At 46.6% G+C, this 9,479-nt stretch overlaps 1 protein-coding gene across 2 annotated transcripts in view; it reads left to right on the forward strand.

The window, feature by feature from the left end:
- Window positions 1-9,479, forward strand: part of CKB (creatine kinase B) — a 31,399-nt gene that overhangs the window by 3,267 nt on the left and 18,653 nt on the right. The gene's annotated exons all lie outside the window — the stretch shown is intronic.

Below are 9,479 nucleotides of genomic sequence, written 5' to 3' on the forward strand. Positions count from 1 at the left end.
GGGGTCTCCAGGCAAACTTGAAGAAGGTTGAAGGTACAACCCAGAACCTCAAAGCACACACATTGTATCCACGCAATCATTTTGCATTCTTTTGTTGGGTATACTTTAAGAGGTTAGCCCATCCTTACTAACAATGTTCTACTGGGCTGTTCTGTAGCTACTCTTCTTCAGCATATCATAGTTAAAGCTGAACTCCAGGCATGCACTATATACCTATGGTAGCTGGTTTACTGGGCAAAATACTGTATTTGTATTTCTGTCCATCCAGTCCTTAGATTTACACAGTTCTGCAAAGGCAGACATCTTACATCACTAGACTGTTAAGTTGGCCATAATTCGAACAATGTGTTGCCCAGTCAGCCAAAATGTGACCATTGTGTGGCCTAGTCGGCTGAAATTTTACCAGTGTGTGGCCAAGTTGGCAGAAATTGGTCCAGTATGTGGCCCAGTCAGTTGAAATTCAAGCATTGTGGGGCCCATTTGGTTGAAATGTGACCAGTGTGTGGCCCAGTTGGGACCCCTCCAGCCATTTGAAAAATGAAACTTTGTTGACTTTTATCAAAGGAGCCAGTCTAAAAACTCATTGTCATATAGTGACTACAGCCAATCAAGTTGGAGTACACAATAGCCCGGTTGGGGGGTTCCCCTTCCACACTGAATGGAGAGTATTTTTTTCCTGTTCGGCCCGCAAGGATGAACGAGAAAAACTATAAGGCTAGGTTCACACCAGATGCAGTGCGTTCCGGCCCGATTCTGGGCAGAACGCACTGCATCGAATTGCGGCCGGCTCACTTTTTTGTGGGGCAGGAGGGGGCGTGGCGGGCCATTGAAATGAATGGCACCGTAGCCACGCCCTCCAGCCGCAATGCAGCATTTTGATTGCACCGGACCGCAGACACAATGTGCCTTGCGATCCCGTGTGGCCGATCGCATTTCAATGGCTTACCACACCCCCTCCTGCCCCTAGGGTTGCCACCTGTCCAGGATTCACCCTGACAGTTCGGGTTTTGAATGCTGTGTCCGGGTTTCATGGCAGCTGAAACCCGGACACAAGATGTCATGCAGACAGGGGCAACCAAAATTAAGATAGGGGCAACTGGCCCCCCACTGAAAATAGTCTAAACTGTGATATTTACATATGAATGGACGGCGCTATTTTATATGAATAAGCCACCACTCATTCTCCCCAAAAAAATTTCAGTGCGTTGCTAGAGTGTTCGGGTTTCGTTAGAAGAAAAGGTGGCAACCCTACCTGCCCCACCAAAAAGTGAGCGGCCGCAATTCGATGCAGTGCGTTCTGCCCAGAATCGGGCCGGAACGCACTGCATCTGGTGTAAACCTAGCCTGAGTGTATGGCCAGCCTTAGACTGTAAAAGGGATACAGTGGTGTCATCTCTCCACCCCCAACCTACTAACTGGACGGTGAAGAAGCAGCAGTAGGCGGATGAGGTCATCCCTCTGCTCTCTTATCATCATGTTCTTTGTCAGCCCATTTGCATGCTGCAGGCCTGATTAGCTCCCGGTTCTGCCTCTTCCACCCTCTTAGACTAAAAAACATAGTGTTGTACCCTTATAATTACAGTAAAGCTCTTATTTACCAAAAAACAAATGCAGTGTTGATAAAAGTAACACACTTAGAAATCAAACATAGTTCATTAACTTGATTTTTTTTTCTTTTAAACTGCTCCTCAATAGTACAGTATGCTACACCACCGCTCGCACTCCCATGTGTAATATGCCTATCCGCCATTCCAGGAATTCTTGTTTTTTTTTTCACTCTTAAAGAGAGAGAATGTAAAACATGCAATTATGTATCTCCCCTGAGTTCAGAAAATGGTTGCAGTACACATGCACGTTATATTCAACCTCTGAAGTCATATTCCACCTTTTGCAAAAAGGAATATATTTTTTGCATTGGAGCCTGCAAAGAATCTCAACTGTGATCATTAGATCATTAGATCATGGGTACAATGCAGACTATTCCCCCCCCCCAGCCCCAGGTCTGTAGGTTTAAACCCTAAATATGGGTTTAAACAAGGACTCAGGGAAAAACTTTTCTTAACCCTTGCAGTGGGGCTACCCCTGCACTGCAAGGGTTAAGCACTCATTTTGGTATATGTGATATATATGCGATTGTATGTCCCTCGGCGTCCTCACATCCTATACACTGTGTATTGGACATGATTACTCACAGGATCTCAGACAGCCGGAGTGGAGCGGGAGAGAGGCTGGAAGGACCAGTCTAAGAGCCAGCCAGGTCAAGGATCAGGTAAGTATAACTTTTTTTTATTTTGGCACCTAAAAAAAAGAGCACTTAAAGGAGAACTATGTGGTGAGCGATTTCCACTCATCCTCAGAGTTAGAGCCGACCTGTGACAAAGAAGCTGTCACAGGTCGGCTCTATCGATTGGGAAGTTAGCAGAAACATACAGCCGATCCGCTCACTTCCCGATCGTCTCCCTGCAGTGAGCGGTGGCTGTCAGCCACTGCTCCCCGCAGGGATTCCCCCTCCCCTCTTCGATTCTCCAGTGCTGAGTAGAGGAACAAACAGGGGAGGGGGCGGGCACAGCTGGCTCTGGCTCTGCCTCTGGATAGGCAGAGCCCGCTGCCCGCTGGGTGGTTCTCGACAGTATTATTGGGATCCATCCCGGCTGCAGCGTATATGTCCTCCCGTGATCCTAAAGAGAACTATGGGGAAAAACACTTACCCCATAGTTCTCTTTTAACACTTGCAGCCACCGCAGGGGTTAAGAAAAGTTTGCCCGGAGTTCTTCTTTAATAGGAAACAAAGCCAGAAGGAATTATCCTTTACATGCTCGTAGCATTTTCAAGATGTTCAAAAAGTGTTTCAAAAGCTTACCTAGAGCCTTCAGAAATCATTTCAGGTGCCTTTGTGAGCCTAATAATATGCAAATTTGTAAGTACTTCACCCCTTCTTTTCAAAGGAAGAATGCAGGAAGTAGTTTATACGTGCTTATATTTTATAAGTAATACATGCTTTAAAAAGCTGGGAAAACACTAAAACTCCTTCCCCAATACTTATGCAATGCTTCTCTAAAGGTGCCCATACACTGCACGATTATCGTACGATAATCGTATGCGATCGGGTTTTCGTACGATAATCGAGCAGTGTGAACGGAGACGTGCGACCGTTTCTACTGTACGGTCGCACGTCTTCTGTCGAACCAGCATGTTCGAAAACCAGCCGGGAATCGTACGATTCTCGGCTGGTTAGAACGGTGCTCGGAAGATAAATGCTGAACGGGCCGGTGTGCGCACGCGCACACTGCCCGTTCAGCATTGCGGTCATCGGAAGCCCGCCCCTCAGGGGGGCGGGCTTGCGATGATCGAGAGTGCGATCTGCCTGTCCAAGATAGGCAGATCGTACGTTTTTTTAATCCCTTTACAACCATCGCAAGACTAAAGTCTTGCGATGGTTGTAGAGTGTATGGCCACCTTTACACTTCCTGTGAGTACTTTGGGTAACTGCTATATGTGTTACAGATGTGGAAAGACTATTCTATCTATAAAGTTTCAGAAAGAGGGACTGGCAATAACAATAGACGCAGTGATGCATAAACAGCAGGACGTATCTACAAGTCATGAGGCCCCATAGCAAAATTCTGATGGGGTCCCCCAGCGAACTCTCTCTGGAGCAGCTGGCAGTGTTACAATTAATACATGTCCTTGATCTTAAAGGAGAACTATGGGGTTAAGGTTTTCCCCCATAGTTCTCCTTAGGGTAACGGGAGGACACAAACTAGCGTCCTCCCGTCACCCTAGGCTCAGTATACCGCAAGCTACAGCTCGCGGTATACTGAGACGCCGCACCTGAATCGGATCCCTACAATTGTGCCGGGATCCGCCCAGCTGCGTGACTGACAGCTGGCTCTGCCTATCTAGAGGCAGAGCCAGCTGTACCCGCCCCCTCCCCGGTCCGTTCCGCCAGTCAGCGCTGGCGGATCGGAGCGGGGGGAATCCAGCCCCTCCCCTGTCACGGCAGAGAGCCGTGACAGGATCGAGAGGTGAGCGAACACCGTTATGTGTTCGCTCACCTCCCGATCTACTGAGCCGACCTGTGACAGTCTCATTGTCACAGGTCGGCTAGAACTATGAGGTGAGTGAAAAGCACTCATCTCATAGTTCTCCTTTAACAGAAAATATGCTAAAATCAAGAAAAGGCAGCAGGAGAGCTGTCAGCATAGTCAGTACACTACTAGGCACCAGTGCTATGAAATCATCTTATAGTCATAGTAGCAATATTAATAATCATCATCATCATTATATTGTTATGCCAAAATATTTAATGCTCTTGCACACACTTACTCTATAACCCTAATATAAACTTCCTATAGAACTACAAACCTCAGTTGCCCTTTTCTTTTTATAGCAGAGGGGAAACTCTGGGACTTGTGACTGCATTAGGCATATGGAATTAATTCCAGTCTATACCAGAAGTTCACAGGGCAATAAATCTACACTGCTAAGAAACCAAGCAAATGCGTCATACTGCACAGAGGGGGGTCTGTGATTAGGAAACATACTTAGTTCTTAATTCAGCCCTTATATACTAGAAACTTCACAGTTTCGTTTTCCTAACAGCCTCTCTAATGGGGCCCCCTTCTACCCCAGGCCCCATAGCAGCCACATGGGCTGCTACGCCCATTGCTTACCACTCTTTATGGGCACTTACTGCTCCCATTAGTCATAAAAAGATATTTGGAAGTGTGCAAAGAAAGACTGACAGCTGGCTCTGCCTATCTAGAGGCAGAGCCAGCTGTACCCGCCCCCTCCCCGGTCCGTTCCGCCAGTCAGCGCTGGCGGATCGGAGCGGGGGGAATCCAGCCCCTCCCCTGTCACGGCAGAGAGCCGTGACAGGATCGAGAGGTGAGCGAACACCGTTATGTGTTCGCTCACCTCCCGATCTACTGAGCCGACCTGTGACAGTCTCATTGTCACAGGTCGGCTAGAACTATGAGGTGAGTGAAAAGCACTCATCTCATAGTTCTCCTTTAACAGAAAATATGCTAAAATCAAGAAAAGGCAGCAGGAGAGCTGTCAGCATAGTCAGTACACTACTAGGCACCAGTGCTATGAAATCATCTTATAGTCATAGTAGCAATATTAATAATCATCATCATCATTATATTGTTATGCCAAAATATTTAATGCTCTTGCACACACTTACTCTATAACCCTAATATAAACTTCCTATAGAACTACAAACCTCAGTTGCCCTTTTCTTTTTATAGCAGAGGGGAAACTCTGGGACTTGTGACTGCATTAGGCATATGGAATTAATTCCAGTCTATACCAGAAGTTCACAGGGCAATAAATCTACACTGCTAAGAAACCAAGCAAATGCGTCATACTGCACAGAGGGGGGTCTGTGATTAGGAAACATACTTAGTTCTTAATTCAGCCCTTATATACTAGAAACTTCACAGTTTCGTTTTCCTAACAGCCTCTCTAATGGGGCCCCCTTCTACCCCAGGCCCCATAGCAGCCACATGGGCTGCTACGCCCATTGCTTACCACTCTTTATGGGCACTTACTGCTCCCATTAGTCATAAAAAGATATTTGGAAGTGTGCAAAGAAAGCGCTAGACCCATATGGTTATTCTCTTGGTGTTTCTCATTCAACAGTAATGTATGAATATGGGAAATTTGGCTAATGGCTAGGCAGTTATCTCAGTCCAAAAGATCTCCACGGTGTCCATGGCTTGACCGTGAACAGTAAGTGGAGAAATTGAAGTGCCACACAAATAAAATAGTCCAAATATATTTAGATCTATTTTATTAGGGTTAGGGGACATTCAAGTAGAGTAGCCAACACATGTTTTGGGGGTTTCAAACACACCTCCTTCATCAGGGCTTAATAAAAGAAATCATGTATGTGGACTACAATCCCTGCTCCCTGAAAGTTGTATTGTGTTGAGATGGGAATACTTCAGACTTGTCAGCAGCTGGTTTGTCAAATGTCCTCCGTCTTCTACAGAACTAGATAACTTGCACTGTGCACATGTCATGCTTTCTGCTAATGTCGGGAAGGAAAGTTCCATTCACCGTTTATCCTCCAAGGTCTTGATCCATCTAAATTATTAAGGAGAGCATTGCATTAAAGGGAACAGCTACATTATTGAAGATATAGGCATGTCGTCTGCATTACTTCTACATAAGTTTGCAAGCAATCTCCAATATGTGTATATTATTTGTAGCTATCAAATTCCACCATGTTTTCAGAGTAAATATTTGACAGCTTACTTCAGCCACTTTATTATGTTTCCTTTTTCAAACGTTCAACCATGAAGGAGCAGCATCCATTGTAAGTGGATTTTGTCAACATTTGATATAGCTTAAAAACATTTTGACTTTTATATTACTTTAACCCTTACCGTCAAGAAATAGACTCGTGGCAAGCGGAAAGGTTTTCCTTCTCCGGAGTTCTTTCAGCCATACATGTTTGGATTTATATTATTGTAATCAGGGCCGGATTTACTCTCTCTGCCTCCCCAAGGCCAGGTTGCTCGATGTGCCCCCCCTCCCGCCAACCCCCCGGGGTAAGTGGCAGGGGTGGTTTAAAAAAAAAAAATTCTAAATTTTTTATTACTTTTTAAATTATTTCTTATCATCTGTTACTTTTTTAATTTTTAAAAATGTTTTCACTTAAGTTAATTGCTATCACACAGGAGCTAACAAGCCCTGTGTGATAGCATTTGGAGGTGACAGGTTCTCTTTATTGAACGCTCTACACCCCGCTCTCCTTCCTGAACTACCTTGCCGTGGTCCCCGAAACCCCGGGACCCCGAAAACCATGGCAGGGTGGGAGGCGGCCTGCGGGGAAAGGCAGCCAGAGGTGGGGGCAGACCATGGAGGTGGGGTGGCAGGGGAGGATGGACAAGCAGGCTAATTACAAGTGATCTCGGCATCACCGAGATAACTTGTACAAAATGATCTGCAGCTTCCCTGTTCTACAGTCAGCCCTGCTTGCCCGAAGCAGGACTAAATGTAGAAAAAAACTACCAATCTGTCGCCCGGAACTGCATGTCCCGGGTGTCGGGCGATAGGAATTCTACACTTCTGCTGCCCCTCTACTCGCTGCTGCCCCAAGGCCGGGCCTTGGTGGCCTTGTGGGAAATCCGGCCCTGATTGTAATGTTTGCATCAATCTTTTCAGCGGCTTTCAAATCGCTTACAATAGGGCAGTATGGTTTGGGACCCACATTGGATCGGTGACTTGTCTATGATGGGTCACCTCATGGCTGTGTAGTAAACGTAGCTTGTTCAAGTGCAAAACCAGTGACAAGTGATACAGAGCACTTTATCTTTGTTTCAAACCATTTACTGCTGCGCTCTTATGTGTAGCCTTACATTGCATTCATTTCTATGGGATTAGAATGTAACAAATATTCCTGCCATGACACCACCACCACCCCTCTTACAACCTGCAAAATGAATAAACTTGACAGTACAGTTCACTTATGGGGGACTAAGGTATATACAATGTGGGGGGGGCAAAGGGAATTAGGTTGACATTTTGGTAATAATTCTCCTTCTGAGTCCCAGTACGGTAAGACATTTATTTGGGTCCTCGGATTATAAAGTTTAAGAACTATCTCCATGCAGTGCAGTACATTTTTCCTCCAACGGCCATCTGTATGTCACGCTGTGCGATTAACCGCTGACAAAGAACGAGGACCTGTTTACTTTGGCAGAAGATCCATGAGCCTCATGGTGGTAAGCAGCCGTTGGCCTTGACAGGCTTCTTTAGGTTGCAGCTTCTGGTCCCCTCTGTGGTGCATTCTGCATCTGCAGAGGTGGTGGCCTGTGCTGACTTACAGCTGAGACTTGATGTGTATTGTCAGTGTCAGAAAGTAATAGCACTAGGTTAGCATGGCAGCCGGGAAACTAGCATGTTCAAAGGTGCAAAAATTATATACCCTCCTCCCAGGTCTCCTGTCAAGAGAGTCTGTCACCAGACCATTCATATAAATAAAAATCTTCCCATATACCATTATAGATGCATTTCAAGTATTTGATCCCTTGTGTAGACATCCAAAAACCAGTGGCGGACCTAAGGAACAAAGGGCCCTGGTGCAAACCACAAACACAGCGCTCTCCTCCTGCAGCGCTCGGCCAGTTTTCACTTTCTATCCTCCCCGCTGGGACACAGAGCAGCGCCCAGCGGGGAGGAAAGAAAGCAGGGATGCGTTGCTGTATCGGCAGAAAAATTTCATTATTGCTCTCACTGCGACGTTCGAGGCGACATGTAACATGTGCAGCACAATTGTCGTTTTCCGCACGTAGGCGCTCCGACGCGTGTGTATCTGGGGGGCGGGGGACTTAAACATTACTTTAATTTTTAAACACTTTTTTTTGTACACTAACCCTTTTGGTATTATATAGGGGACTAACAAGCACCCTGTGTAATAGCAGATAGAGTGTGACAGGTCCTCTTTATGGAGGCATCAGGGGTCTTTGAATCTCTCTCTGATCATTGCGGGGAGACCCAGTGGCCGATGCGGGGGGGGGCACCACACGGTACAAACGATCCAGAGGCTGTTCAGACACCAGATCGATTGTAAGTTACACAGCAATCGCCTGCTGTTAAAAGCAGTAACAAGAGAACGGCTGCCAAAGCAGACGTGTTCTTGTTTTAACCACTTCTGCAGGCAGGCTGCGGTCTATAGACGTACTGTGGCCCGGAAGTGGTTAAAGTGACATTAAAGTCAATTGTTTCCCCCTCCCCCCAATGTAAATGTCAGCACTTACCTTAACTGATGTCTCTTAATCCGATCTTCTTTCCTGAGGTTTTCATCTGACTTACCTTGTGTCTCTCCTCGTCCCGCGGACGAAAATCCGAAATGCGCATGCGCCCGCCCCAAGATGCTTTGCGGCCGCCTGAGCAGTTTCAGATTTTCGGACGGGAGCGCGCGGCAAAGACGGGGTAACTTTAAATCGCTGTTAAAGCGTTTTTTTTTCTAACTTTTTGCTAGCCTACTGCTTGCTAGCCTTATATATGCAAAAAAGCCGGAGGGTTTAATAACCCTTTAATACTCACCTGATCCCAGGAACGACCAACAAGCGCAGACTCCCGTCTCTCAGGCTGTCATTATATGCATACAGAGCGTGCCGGTTACTATTTAAAACGCTAAAAACGGGGAAGCCTGCTGCGCATTTTGCATCGCTCCCGCTACACTAATAGCGTATCTTCTCAAAAGCTGCACACAGCGCGCCGTTTTAAATAGTAACCGGCACGCTCTGTATGCATATAATAAGGGGCAAACTGAAAGTGCCATCACCGCAGCTCCCAGTATTTCTGCCATCACCGCAGCTCCCAGTCAGCGTGCTCGCATCAGTCCTGGCTCTCTAATCGGCCACCGCTTGTTCCTGAAGTGGGTCCTCTAGAGGCCCCCTGCGGACGGCCCTATACAGTGCCTGTTTATGTGGCTGCTTCTCCCTGATTGCGGGGGCCTCCAG

This window comes from Nanorana parkeri, unplaced genomic scaffold (genome assembly GCF_000935625.1).
Source record: "Nanorana parkeri isolate BGI_ZX_2015 unplaced genomic scaffold, ASM93562v1 scaffold12, whole genome shotgun sequence".
Taxonomy (NCBI): Eukaryota; Metazoa; Chordata; class Amphibia; order Anura; family Dicroglossidae; genus Nanorana; species Nanorana parkeri.